Genomic DNA, 15,200 nt, shown 5'->3' with positions numbered 1-15,200 from the left:
CATTAGTGGGATATTTTTACAGGGCATTCCCCAACAGCAACTCAAGTATTCCACTACCTTGTGCACCCAATACTAATCATAACCATAGCTATGCTTTACTAACACTCACAAACATATACCTATGGAGCAGACTGAAATCCTTAATGACAAAAACCCAAACACTTTAGGCAATGATCCAATCTTACCAACGTCCCTTAGAGATTAAAACTTGACGAAAGAATTCGTAAGTTATAAGAAAAGGGGGGAATGAAGCCACTCACTTAAAACTTTGAAACATAAAAGGTTAACACAAAATTGTAAGAGAAATTTCAAAACCTTAACATTAGGAAACTAGGCAGTCCTTGGCATAGCAACTCAGCGAATCCTAGAGCAGTCCTAGAGAGATAGCTGCATTCCTCACAGAGATAGCAACTCAGCAAATCGTAGGATGAGCCAAAAGTCAGCCTGACCTTATTATATTTGCCAAAACTGCCTTAAAAGGAGAAGATCGAAAGAAAGTTCAGAAGTTTACAGTGAGGAAGACTCACACACGACCCCCGCCCAGAGGAAGGCAACAGGAACTCCCACCGTGAAATCTCCCCAAATTGAAGACTCCGCCCAGACTCCGCCTTCATATGAATATTACAATTAGATGTTGCAATTTAATGAATATGCATGATTGTGTTGTAATCCTATACTCAAAAACTGTATAAAAGAGCTATGCTGATTATACACGTCGAAGCTCTTTGCCCAGGGCGACCTGGAGAGCTTCCCAACGCGTTGCAATAAAATACCTCCTGCTTTAAAGAAACAAACTTTGTCTCTAAAGCAGTTTCTCCGTGCCTTTTGGGGCAAAATTTCGGCATCAGATTCTCTCCCCCATGCCACTGGTATGTGAGTGAGTGAGTGGCTGCGTGGGGCTTGGCTGCTGGCCAAGACTGTCTATGTAGCTATGTTCATAAAGTTGAGACTGTTGTTAAGTCACCCAACCCCAACCAAAGCAATAAGCCTGCAATATGAAAGTCAAAGTTACAATTACACCTTTAAAGATAGGGTGTTCACCCACATATTACTATTTCTGTTCCTTAGATCTGAAATCAGGACTAACAATAGACATGAAGCCAGAGTTGAGCTGAATGATAAGGGAGGGATTCACTACAACCCTGTTAAGCTGGTTTGCATTCAAGCTCCTATGATCTCATAAATTCACATTCCTCTTGACTGGGCCATCTCTCAAGGGAACCAGATGCCACTCGCTTGCTCACACCACCACTTCCTACTCCAGGGATGGACTTGAGAATTGGAGGCATAAAAGGTGAAAATCACGGAATCAATTAGGTTGGAAAAGACCTCTGAGATCATCGAGTCCAACCTATGACCCAAAACCACCTTGTCAACTAGACCATGGCACAAAACAAGACAAAACCCTAAATTGCACAAAATTATTGAACTGTTAAGAGTCTCAATTAGAACTCTGGTCAGTACAAATGTGACTGAGGCCCACGGAGCATTAGAATCATAGAATCATAGAATCAAACGGGTTGGAAAAGACCTCCGAGGTCATCAAGTCCAACCCTTGATCCAACCCCGCTGTTCCCAGACCAGGGCACTGATGCCACATCCGGTCTCACCTTAAACACCTCCAGGGACAGAGAATCCACCCCCTCCCTGGGCAGCCCATTCCAATGTCTGATTACCCTCTCTGTAAAGAATTTCTTCCTAATATCCAACCAAAACTTCCCCTGACAGAGCTTAAGCCTGTGCTGTCTTGTCCTACTTCTGGTTCCTGGGAGAAGAGACCAATCCCCACCTGGCTACAACCTCCTGTCAGGGAGTTGTAGAGAGTGATGAGGTCTCCCCTGAGCCTCCTCTTCTCCAGACTAAACAATCCCAGCTCCCTCAGCTTCTCCTCACAGTACTTGTGCTCAAGTCCCTTTACCAGCCTCGTTGCTCTTCTCTGCACCTGCTCCAGCCCCTCCATGTCCTTCCTGAACTGAGGGGCCCAGAGCTGGACACAGTACTTGGGGGGTGGCCTCACCAGTGCTGAGTACAGGGGCAGAATCACTTCCCTGGTCCCGCTGGCCACATTGTTCCTGATACAGGCCCAGATGCCATTGGCCTTCTTGGCCATCTGGACACACTCTGGTTCATGTTCAGCTTCCTGTCAGTCCAGACTCCCAGGTCCCTTTCTGCCTGGCTGTTCTCCAGCCACTCTGTCCCCAGCCTGTGGGGCTGCAGGGGGTTGTTGTGGCCAAAGTACAGTAGCCAGCACTTGGCCTTGTTGAACCTCATCCCGCTGGAATCAGCCCAACTCTCCAGTCTGTCCAGGTCCCTCTGCAGAGCCCTTCTGCCTTCCAGCAGATGGACACTCCCCCCCAACTTAGTGTCATCTGCAAATTTGCTAATGGTACACTCTATCCCCTCATCCAGATAATCCATAAAGATATTAAACAGAACTGGGCCCAACACTGATCCCTGGGAGACACCACTAGTGACCGGCCGCCAACTGGATGCAGTGCCGTTCACCAGCACTCTCTGGGTCCGGCTCTCCAACCAGTTCCTAAGCCAGCACAGAGTGCCCCTGTCCAAGCCATGGGCTGCAGCTTTTTCAGGAGTATGCTGTGGGAGACGGTGTCGAAGGTTTTGCTGAAGTCCAGATAGACCACATCCACAGCCTTCCCCTCATCCACCAGGTGAGTCACCTAATCATAAAAGGAGATCTGGTTGGTCAGACAGGACCTGCCCTTCCTAAACCCGTGCTGGCTGGGTCTGCTCCCTTGTCCATCCTGTAGGTGTTGTGTGATTGCACTTAGGATGATCTGCTCCATAACCTTGTCAGGCACTGAGGTCAGGCTGACAGGCCTGGAGTTTCCTGGGTGCTCCTTGCATTAAGCTGCTACTTCTCGTGCTGCAAAGTACTTGTCTTGGTTGGGGGACAAAAGCAGCAGCTACCAGCCCAAATCTGCTATGGTACTAGCTCCTGCAAATATATATTTAACAGCTGCATTACACCAGGCAGATAACTATCTCTTACACTAAACATCTGCTTAATCCAACATTATTTTTCAATGTGTTACAAAGTTCAAGTTGTTCTAAATATGGGTTCTACCCCACGTGCAAGAAGACAATCCACACAAAGTTACTTATTTAATGTCTGCACAGATATGGGTGCTGGGTGGTGAATCCACAAAGCCAGCACACACTCTGTATGCCAGCTACCCACTTTTATACACTTGAAACAATGAAAGATCAATACTTCCCCTATACATATTTCAAATCAGTAAATATATTAATCCTCTGGTCTTTTCCAATCTCAAGGGCTCTAGTGAGTGCAATAATTTTGGCATTTTGAGCAAAGGTATTCAGAGGCAATAGTTTCACTTCTATTTCCTTCCCTAATGTCACTAATGCATATCTTGCCCTTCTTACTCCATTTTGCACAAAGCTACTGCCATCAATGTACAATTCTTTATCCAGATTCTGTAAAGGTTCATCCCTTAAATCTGGTCAACTTGCATATACCTGCTCTATGGAATGTAGACAGCTGTATTGTAGCCATGTGTGTGACATCAACTTTAAATCCAGTCACTTTGCTACCTACTGAAGAGCAAGAGCCTTTACATCTCCCAGTTCCATCAGCATAGCATGGTATTTTGCCAGTTGGCTTGGAGAGATCCAGTGATGGTTCCAAATCTTTTTGTGGTTCTATTCTTATAGGATATCAGTTCACACTTACTGGTTTAGCTCCTGGTTTCAATTTTATCTTAATTGGAGTCACTATTGTTTTTTTTCTGAAGCCTATACCAGTAGAATCACCACATTTGAAACATCATCTGGAATGTTTTCTGATTTCTTCTAATGGCTTGCTTGCTAGCAGGCAAATTTGCGCTTTCCATACTGTCTCAGGTGGAATGTGGAACTGCAGGGAATTCTTAGAAAAGGTTACTTGTGCATTTAACTTACATAACATATCTTGTCTCAGCAAGGGAAGGGGGCATTCTGGCATATATAGAAATGCATTCCTTTTGTGTCACCAATTTGTACATTCCATAGGTTGTAGGAGCAGTTGCAAAGTTATCTTTCCTGTGGCTCCAACAATAGGTACTTTGCTTAAGGGTCCTTTAGGACTTGCTATCACCAAATGCATGGTTCTGTTGTCCATTAAATAGTTTATTATTTCATTCTCCAGCTTTACTGAAACCAGGGGATCAGCAGGGGATGCCCTGGTCCCCTTCACTCATTGTCAAAATCCTCCAGCATCATAAAATTTACGTCTGCTAGTTGACCCTTCCTGCCCACAAATAAAACATTGACTCAGGCCAAAGGAAGGGCCCGTTCAGACCCCAGCACCCCCTCCCCCCACTCCTCCTCTTTCACCTTCTCCAATACCACTCTCTTTTCTTCTACCGTAAAAAGGTGTTCAATATAACCTGCATATCCCCTCCAGTTAGGGTTATGAGTCAGCATGACAGTTTCCAAAAGCTGATACATTCCTTCAGGATTCTCTCAGTACAAACCAACAGATGTTTTCCAATTCAACAAACCCAAAGTAGTAAAAGGGAGACCTACAAAAACTGGCAGACCCTCTGCCCCCACTGCTTCTCTTAAAGGTGCCTGTATCACTGGCCAGGTATGTCTCTGAGTCCTGCCCGCAACAGGACTAAAATCCTCACTTCCCCTATACTCTTAATACGTTTATCTGTATCCTCTTTATCCATCCCCACCTCAATGTTATATGGGAGTAAAAAAGTGGGAACTAACACTTGCACATCTTGCAGTTCATCCTCTCTGCAACATACAATCCCTTGCTTTTTCTCCTTTTCCTCAATACATGGCATCAGCATATCCCTTGCCAATTTACACTTTTTCTGAGTATATATATCTCTATGGAGCCCCTGGTGGTCTAGTGGTAAGGGCGCAGCGCTGTCACCGCCGAGACCCGGGTTCGATTCCGGGTCAGGGCCACTCCCGGGCAGATGGGGCTCGTTAACCCTTAAAAGGCAACCCATATACGTCCTAAGGACCTCGCTGCCACCGTCCAAGCTCGCTTGGCCCCGGCAGATGAACCTTAGGATTAAAGGGTGGGCTCAGTTCCGCGCACACTGTGTCTCACCTAAAAAATCCAATGCGCAGGTTGGAAGGTGTAAAGACCTTCCCGGATCTTCGCTCGCGAAGACTGGCCATTATTTATATATATCTCTATATACTGCCATTAAAGCATCAACATGAAAAAACCCCAACTCATCTCATTTACCAAGTCAGCAACAAAATAGTGATACTTAAACTGTTATAATGTAAAAAAAAAAAAAAAGGTTGTGGGGAGTGAAGGATGATGGATAGGGTTAAAATTTAGAGGAGGCTAAGAATTCTAGGGTAAAAGGCAGTAGCTACTCCCTGGACAGAATGCGGTCAACACATTCCCCATACAATGATAATTGTCTACTCAGAGGAACAGAATGGAGAGTGGAACAAAGTGGAGACTATGTGGCCCCCCTCCATTCAAATCCCAGCAGAAAGGGGGAACATTGTGGTACTTTGAAGATCATGAGACCATACAGTATCTGTCAGCCAAGGAAGATGGATCAAGGTGTTCTGCTGCTGAGACAACAACCATGTCAAACCCACTCCTCAGGTGCCAAGCCACAAACACCCCCCTCCCATGAGGTATGGTGAGAGAACTTTACACCAATCAAAAATAAAAGGTATATATGACTGAAGCCACTCAAGCTCCACCTAAACATAAAGAAGTAGTATAAAAGTAAGTTAGGGATAGGGAAAAAAAAAAGAATCAGGGAAGACTCCACTGAAACTGCTGAGCTTATCTCTCCCCCCCCCTTCCCCCAGAGATGCCTTGGGTAAGAATTATACTCTACAGGCGTTAAATGCTGCTTTTGGGACTAGAGCTTGTGTTTGTGCTTGCTCTATAGTATATTAGTAGATTGCTTCATATTAGAGCTTGTGCTAGCTTAATATATCAATAGATTGCTTTAAAACACATTTTTGCAGTTAGAAACTATTACCGACAACCTTTGAACCTTATTAATGTCAAAATTTGTATTAATAAAAAGTGTTATTCTGTGAACTGTTAAAGTGAGTCCTTTCAGTTGCTGGCAGTGGATAACACCTTAGCTGGGCCCACTGAGGGGTCTTCACTCTGTTGAGTCCTCCCTGACAATGGCAGTCGAATCACCCTTCAATCTTAGGAATCTGTTGGTGAAGGACCTCATTACAAGATGCTGACAGACTGTCAGACACAAGGGTCTTGACTTTCCCGGGGGCACTGACATGCAAAAAATCTTAAGTCTCCCCTTTCACGTGACAAGGGAAATTAAATTTACAAGGTTAACTGAGAAATTCAGTCAATTATCTTCCTGCTAACATGAAACATCAGGAGTACTACATTACACTATGCCATTCTCAATTAAAACACTCTGCAGATACCCCAGTTGAGCCTCCAGCATCCATCTATGGGGGACAGGCTGCCATAGGAACAGCACATGTAGATAAGATACTGAAAAGTCATTGTACACACAAATGCATAAAATAATTTACAAGGGGTAACTAAACCATATTTAAAGCCTTTATTTTGTTCCTCTGTTCCTCCCCCCAAAAATAAGGCAGCTGAACTGGCACTGTGTAAGTTTTTTATTAAAATATAGCAGGCAGTATCAGAAACAAAAACAGCGGACTGGAGCAGATATAAACAATTGTGATTTAGTGCATAAATCAGTATTGGGAAGGACAACAAATTAGAAAATGAGTTTGATTCAAATATCAACTGTTTGGAAGTAACCATTAGTATCAAAACCAGACTTAGAGATTCTTTCAAGCTGATTTTTCATGCAGTCAGCTTCATTGTGCTGTAGCATGAAGAGCCTATCAACATCAAGAAGGCATTTTAAAGTAACAGAAATGGTGAATATATTAAAGCATTAAGGAAGCTCAAGGGGTACTGGATGGTGAGCACAGACTGAAACTAGTTTCTAATGGAGATAAAACTGTGACTTGGACTTCTCAAATGAAGAGAGTTTTCAATTCCAAGAAGGTATTGTAAAGAGGAAGCAGCCTTCTTGTAAACTCTTTGGTCAGTTCTTGTAAATATGAACTGGTGGTCCCTTCAAGAGGATCAGAAGTAAAATCAGCCCTCCTATTCTGTCTGAGGACTTGCTCACTGGAAGCTTGGAGCAGCATTTATCCTTGAAGAATTTCCTGTGGTGGTTGTTCTTCCTCTCAGCTCATGTACCTGTGCTGCTAGGGCAGACGTAAGTTTTCCATCCCATTTCCTCACGTCCCCTCCATGGTCACTCAGGTAAAACCACAGGTTGTCTTGTGGTATGTCCCCTCTCTCTCAAGCAGGGGGGCACTTGCTCCAAATAGCAGAGACCGTGGTCTGTACTGGAAGGGCATGGGACATTTCCTCTTTAAACTGGTAGAGGCACTTGGACAGTCTTTCCATGGATGAGACACAGGCCCATATTGGGGAGGAGATACTTTCTTCATATAGCTGGAGTTTGGTAACCCAGTTATCACCCTTTTGTTCTTCTTTCCATGAAATCACTGTCAATGAGTTAGCATATAGTGATGGTGCACTCCATAGGAACTTCCACCACATGGTTTGTGTACACTGGACTTCATCTGGATTTATAGGGGATTGCTCATTATTTGGAACCCTATAGATTACCTCCAGCACAGCTAATTTTCTCAGGTACTAGATACTCTGCTCCATGGTTTTCCACTTGTCTCAGTGCACTAAAAGACTGTCCTTGAAAAGATACCTTTCCCTCACACTTGACAGGAGGAGTCTCCAGAGGCTGAGTTTCTGTCCTCTTCCCAATCCCCTTGTCAATGCCCACATCCCGGGACAGGGATGCCAGCTGCTTGGCTTCACTCCCATCTAGTTTCATATCGTGGCCTGTGATATCCTGGCATCAGAGCAGCAAAGGTCACCAGGGGCTCAACTGACTAGCAGCTGAAATCTTACCTCACAGCTTACCCAGGGATAAGGAGCGGGTGATTATCTCTGGCCTTGCCTCTTCCTCCTGATGTGAGGGCCCTGCTTCTTCTTCATCCCTCACTAAGCAAACTGATTTGGTGTTGCATTTCTTCATCTGTATAGGTATGACTGCTACTGTCATGGGCTGATCCTCTGGTTCAGCTGCAGTTTGAGTGGCCACGGTGCCTGCTAGCCTGCTTTCCTCCTCCTGCCCCTGAGGGTGCTGTCTAGTGATGAGCAGCATCCGATAAATAGTAGCCAGAGCCCAGCATGTTGCATAACTTTTCACCTCTCTGGAACTGCTACAGCAGTTTTCCTTCACATATTTTATCACTTTAACAGGGTCCTATAGTTGTTCAGGGGTGAACTTCCAAACCACTGGAGCAGAGAATTTCCCCAAAAACTGGCCCACATCCTCCCATATTCTATGCCACTCAAGACTATGCACCCTGAGAGCAGATCTCTGAATAACCTCCCATGAAATCTTTCTTGACTCTAAACATAATGTGGATCACGTTTAGGAGACCTGGTGGATTTAGCAACAAGAACATGCTTTCCTTAACATCCAAGAGGAATTCAGAATTCTCAAAAGCTGTTGTAACTGGCCTGAAGGAGGAAAAGGGGGTGAAAGGCTAGAGAAAATCATTCTCCCCTTCCCCTCACAGGCTGGGTATGATTATTAATGGACTCCCAAAGGTAGTGCCTGAGTTAAGGGCAGGAGAGCAACACTGAATACACATCCCAAATGACCCTCATGGCCCTTGATCTTATCATGTCATAAACTGAACAACAAAACAATCCTGATCCCTATCCCTGCTCTGAACAAGATTCCCATGAGGAGCACATATGGGAATATATACAGTGTTAGGTACCACACCCACATGAACAGACCAAGCAACCTTGTGACCAGTGGCTCCATACCTAATACAACAAATTTGTTTCCAACCTGCTCTGGGCAGATGTGCTGGTTTAAAAGTAAACCAACGGGAGAAATGAAACCAATTTGAGGGAGATTATAAGTCAGAGCTACAATTTACTAATAATAAATTACAATAGATGCAACAATACAGAGAAAAACTGGGTTTAACCCACAAAAACAGATGTATAACCCAGCTCCCTGGGATAACAACTGATACCTCGGAGTTTTGATTTTTTAATTTGTGTAGATTTTAGAGTAGCAGCATATTATCCCTTTACCCTTTAACACACCAGCTACACATAGCAACCCCCTGTTACCCATTCCCATATCATTCCCCTAAATTCCACTAGCCTGTTTAGTCTCTTTTTCAAGGTAGAATTGTAAAGAACATCCTACCCCTGTGCAAGAAGATATAGCCATAGACGCAACAACCTTCAGGCCTAGGACTCTGGAAGGCCTCCAAGGACATTACATACTCTGAGGAAGATGAAGATGAAGAAGAGGGGGTCCCAAAGCGCCCCCAGACCCAATTTCCAAGAGGCGTGGCAGGGGCAGAACCTGGGTGGTGGCTGGATGGGGTTTGGGTGAAAATCATTATAAAAACTGTGAACACCTGTATTCAAGAGCACACTTTGGGGGTATTCCAGAAAGCCTGGGGGCTCATTAAAGCCTTTGTATCCTTATCTTATCTCCTACCTAATTTGGCTTGGAGTCTTTTTTTTCCCCAGAGCCATTTAGGCAACACAACAGAACAGTTCATTGGCCCCAGTGTTGAGCACCACGTGGGCCCCTGGGGGCAAAGTAAAAGGAAAGGAAAACCTGTTGGTCCGGATGATGGTCACAGTTCTGTTAAAGTAATGATTGCAGTCTTTTCGAGAGTGGCAATGGCAGTCCTGTTGAAGTTCTAGTCCTCCTCTGGATCCGACAAGTGGTACCAGAAGTCCCAAACCCCAAGATTATATATTCTCAGGTTCAGGTGGGAATGCCCAGTACCTCTCCCAGGGCAGGGAGCTTCACAATGGGTGATTTGAGTCATGGGATATTTTTGGAATCTTTGATGGTCTAGGTCTTTGCAGCTGCCTGTTGTGCCAGTCCAGTATGGCCCATTAGCAGAGATGCCTCCTCAGGCTGGATGTGAAGGTGCTAATGCCTTCCCAGAGGGGAGTTATCACAGCTGAGTCATTAGGTGTGCCTCAGGCAGCTGCTGTAAATGATCCATTATTAACAGTCCATCAGAAATGACATAGAGGGTGTAGAATACACAGTTTTGTTTATACCCACATAGTGATAAACTGGTCCTGGCCCCTGTAACAGCAGATCTGTTGTTATCTCAACCCTTCTTGCCTCACATTGGGCACCAATTAAGTAATAGTATTCTCCAATTTAGTAGTCCCAATGAAACCAACCTGCTGCTGCCTGCTCCCCCTCTACTCCCCCCCCCCCTTGAAAGCACAAAAGCTAAAGATCGGGGGTTGAGATAAGAACAATTTACTGGAAAAACAATAAGAAAATGAACAGTAACAGCAACAATATTAATAACAAAAGGTATAAGACAAGGAAACAATTTACAGGTAAAATAAAACAATACCAGACCATTTCGCCTGCCACGCTTTCTTCCACCAGAAGGGATGCCCTTCCCTTCTCAGAAGCAAGGAAGGTAGTCCTTTTCCCCCACCCCTGGCAATGATGTGAGGTGGTATCAAAAAACATTAGGGTCTTGGTTACACCCCCTCCCACTGATCAGGGCCAAAAACAGGACAGTAACCTACTTGCTTTTTTAGTGATAAAGATAGCCAAGCCAACAATTTTTGACCAGACTTTTGACCTGACTTACAATGTAGATTTTAAAATTACAGCTTCAGCAGCACATGTATGTCTACAGAGCATGTCATTAACATCCCACGTTTAACTTTATGAGAGTGGAAGAAGCAAGCACTTACCAGAAGCCAGTTCCTATACAGTATAGTTACAGAAAAAAAAAAAAAAAATCACCCATCACCACCCTTCAGAGTATGCTGGGCTTTCAAGAGAGCTCAAATTTACTTATATTTGCATGCTGCAAGCTGTACAGTAACCATCATTTTTGCATCTCAGTAGTAGCCACAAAACCCTTATTGCATTTGTGGGCTAGGTTAATTTTGCATGTTTGAGAGCACCTAGCAAATCATAGCTTCATTGTACTGGATATTACACAAGGAGTAACACACATCTTGCCCTTAAAATATGCCAGTAGCACTGCCTGCTGCCTGCAAAAGGAGACAAGTTTCAAAATATGCTCCTTTACTCTTGTTGTGCAGAGATTAGCCTCATTTGAGTAGATTGTTTACTGCTCTGTTTTCAGTTGGCCTCTTTCCAACAGAACATTCAAAGTATCAATGTGTGATCACAGAAAAAGGAAGAATCAGATGCTCCAATTAACATAAGTTAGAGTCAGTTCCAGGTGCTGTAAAAAAAATTAAATAAAAAAAAGTTTAAACAACAAACCACTCCCCACCAAAAACAGCCAACCTCTGAGTCAATTTGGGTTTTGCAGGAAGTAGTACTTTCTTCCTCCTGGCAAGATGGCTCTTGTGTTAAAAGCAAATATACTGTCAGCTTTGCTGCAGATCCAGTACATTTTATGGCTTTAAAGTGTTTATCTCAAATATCTGGAGGACATTACATAATTATCTAATGTTTAGTGTTGCTCAGCAAAGTCACATAATCTTTTCAAGATAGAAAGCCTGCAGAGATACAAAGTTTTAACACAGTATCTGTTTACAGCCCATATTAACAGCAAGTGGGACAGCATTTCAGGCTCAACAGTCCTGATCTTAGAGAGAAAAATCGACGAGTCAGATGCTGGGGAAGTGACCTTAGGAGTATCCAAGCAATGATATACACAATACAAGCTCCTTTGTGTTTGCTGCAATGCTGTCCAATCCTTGAGGATAGTATGCCTGTGGACACCAGATTTCATATTTCACATAGGGCTATCTTACAGGCTGCAGCCATCAGGATTAAAATGCTGTCATTCTCACATCAGTAGGGGGAAAAAAATTTCCTCAGCAAATACAAAGCAGGGTAACCCATACTGTGCACTAAGCTGTATGTGCTGCAGAGCTCACATTAATTGTACAATCACTTCTGCACTAGGCATTGTAGCCTGTATTGTATAGGGTTTTTTTAATGCTTCTGCTCTAATCTCCAAAATAAACATACAAGGCAGCATATCTATTTATATATAAGTGTGGAGAGCTTTGCAAAGCAGTGGCTGCTTGACCGTGGACATGACTGCTCGGATGCCTTGCAGCTGCTACAGGTTGATAACGAAGGAATGCAAGAAAACAAAGCCCAGCTGTCCTGGTAAATTAAAGGAAGAACTGTCTCCAGCAGGAAGATGTTATGATTTGGACACTGATACTTTTAATTAGAATGAAACATAACAAATCTTGTTTTGAGTTCTGTTCTCTGGGAAAGTGTTCTGTTCTCTGGGAAAGTGTAGCCTTCTGATTTTTGTTTTCTAAAGATGTGTAGAAAAATAGGTTTCTGTATCTATAGCAAATCCTTGTAGAGAAAACAACCTACCACCCTCATTCTGACCAATGCGAGCATTGCATGCTGTTCGCAAAAATACCATATAAACCTTTGTAAAATCTTTAATAAACGAGACTTAAAGCAATTTTCTGCTCGTGTCTCCCAGCGTTTTGTGACATTTTGGCGCCCGACCACGGACCAAACAAGGACCGATCCAGTCCCGAACTTGTACAGAACAAGACGCTGAGGTGGACAGACCTCTCGCAGCGGAGGTGATCGCAAGGACAGTGCCGATCGCATGTCCCGGATCCCTGGCGTGTATAGACAAGCCTGGCTGTTACGTGCTGCCGAGTCCTTGAAAAGCTGCAAAGGCGCGCCTCGACAAGGTATGGAAAAGGAAGCAGCATATCAATTATTTGAAGATTTTCTAAAAAAGAAGGGGTTAGTAGATATTGATTATAAAAAGGAACTACCCTGTCTGTTAGACTATGCTCACTCGTTAGGATTTTTTCTTAACCCTCATGCTGTTCACTCTTTAGCAGAGTGGAGAAAATTTGGGGATGATTTGTGGATGAGGGTTATTGATGAGGATAAAACAGCTAAAAAATTTGCAAAGCTGTGGCGTAGTGTCTATAATACTTTACTGCAGCATGAAGCAGAAAAGCGGGCTGTTGAAAAGTCTGTAAAAATTAAAGAGGAAAATAAGTCTTTTGGGGAAACATGGTTCTCTGAATCTACGACTCCTTTACCCCCTTCGGTTTCTGTAATACACGTACCGAATAACCCCATGCATCGCGGTGAGTCCTCGGGAGTAAAAGTTTCTATGGAGAGCAATGCCGCTGTACCAGTGGCGCAGCCGCCGTCTCCACCAGCGCGGCTGAGCCAAACCCGCGGCAGCGGCTGCGCGCCGCCGCTACCACCATCGGCACCGCCGCCGCTCCCCCCCCCTTCTCCAAACGCTGTACCTACGTCCAGCTATACGCCTGTCCCTGGGGCCGATAGTGGCCTTGCGGAGGCTATGGTGCGAGAACGTAGGGAAGCGTGGGCTGCATTTGCTCGGCACTGCATGCAGGATGGGGATATGGATGGTTTGGCTGCTGTAAATCTGGCTTTCCCTGTAACCTATAACCCGGGACCCCCTGATGCACGGGGCAATCCTCAAACTGCCATCACAATGACACCCTTGGATTGGAAATTGCTTGCTCAGCTTCGTAGCACTGTTAGTCAATATGGTGCAACCGGGGAGCCCACACGCCAAATCCTTGATTACTTATGGAGCACTCAGCTCCTTCTGCCTGCTGATTGTTGCACTATCGCCAAATTGCTGTTTTCTCCTCATCAATTGCTTTTGTTTAATGCACATTGGCAAGCTATAGTTGAGCAGTCTGTAGCTACACAGAGAGGACCAGGCGATCCTTTACATGGAGTGACGATAGAAGAATTATTAGGCATAGGAGCTTGGATAAGAGTTGAAGCACAAATGCTCCTTGGAGCTGATAAAGTTAGAGAAGCAATGCGCTGTGCTCGTGATGCGATTAATCACATTAAAGATCCCGGGGGAACTCCTCTATACATGAGCATAAAACAAGGGAAAGACGAGCACTTTGGAACCTTCATTGATAAAGTAGCCGAGGCAATTATAAAAGCCGGCGTTCCTGATTACCTTAAAGGAGCCATTCTAAAACAATGCGCATTGCAAAATGCTAATCCGGCCACTAAAACAGTCATTAGCACCCTAGGCTCTAATTGGACTATTGAAGAGGCATTAGAGAGATTAGCTCAAACCCCCACAGGCACTCAAGCCTTCCTAGTTAACGCTCTAAATAACTTAGGAGAGGGGTTGAAAAAACAAGCAGAAAGCAGTCAGACGCAAATTTTAGCTGCCCTTGCACCTCTTCAGGCAATAGCAACAAAGCCAGAGAGAACATTTAACTCTCGATTAAAATGTTACCGCTGTGGAGGATCGGGACATATGAGAAAACATTGCTCCGCTACAGGAGTGTGGTACCAATACTGCAAGTCTCCTTCTCATAATACCAATGCCTGCCGTACGGGAAACGGGAAACAAAGCGCGAACAACAAGAGCTGCGCTACGAAACAAATAGCTCCTTCCCCGGCAGCGGCGTTCTGCGCTCAGCCTCCACCCTCCAGCCTGCAACAAGCGGCAGCCTTGGACTTGACTTGGCAGCAGCAGTAGATACGATACTTTTTACTACAGAGCCACAGACGATCTCCACGGGTGTTCAAGGACCACTGATAATTAATAATAAGACTATGGGAGCTTTATTAGTAGGTCGTTCTTCTCTCTCATTAGCTGGCTTATTTGTGTTACCGGGAGTAATTGATGCTGACTATGCAGGGGAAATTAAAATCATGGCTTATACACCTTTCCCTCCTATCAAGATAGACCAAGGACAACGTATAGCACAATTAATTCCTTTACCTCAATTTACTTCCAAATTGTGCCCTCTCACACAAAAGGACCGTGGAGAAAGAGGTTTTGGCTTTACTGGCCATAATATATTACTAACTTTAGACCTTTCTAATCGACCTAAACAACCAATTGTTTTGCAGTGGGAAAATGAGCAATATCGCCTTGATGCATTATTAGATACTGGAGCTGACTCGAGCATTATCTCCCCTGATTCCTGGCCAAAGCATTGGCCGCTTTTTCCGACAAATGCTACTGTTACGGGTGTAGGTGGTGTTTCGGTGGGGAAGCAAACACCACGAATAAGAGTGACTCTAAAAGATCAATCCACTGTTGCTGTGTTTTCTGTTGTACCACTCCCA

The 15,200-nt window shown here is 44.4% G+C and overlaps 1 protein-coding gene across 1 annotated transcript in view; it reads right to left on the bottom strand.

Moving 5' to 3' along the window:
- Nucleotides 1-10,842: 10,842 nt before the first annotated feature.
- The window catches only part of LOC126635262 (ubiquitin-conjugating enzyme E2 R2-like), a 56,313-nt gene continuing 51,955 nt past the window's right edge, over nt 10,843-15,200 (bottom strand). The window contains exon 3 of the transcript XR_007627586.1: nt 10,843-11,334. The gene's annotated coding sequence lies outside the window, so the exon portion shown is untranslated. The remainder of the gene's footprint in view (nt 11,335-15,200) is intronic.

The sequence above is a fragment of the Myiozetetes cayanensis genome, unplaced genomic scaffold (genome assembly GCF_022539395.1).
Source record: "Myiozetetes cayanensis isolate MyiCay16 unplaced genomic scaffold, myiCay2020 scf118, whole genome shotgun sequence".
NCBI lineage: Eukaryota > Metazoa > Chordata > Aves > Passeriformes > Tyrannidae > Myiozetetes > Myiozetetes cayanensis.
This window is presented reverse-complemented; position numbering and strand designations above follow the sequence as displayed.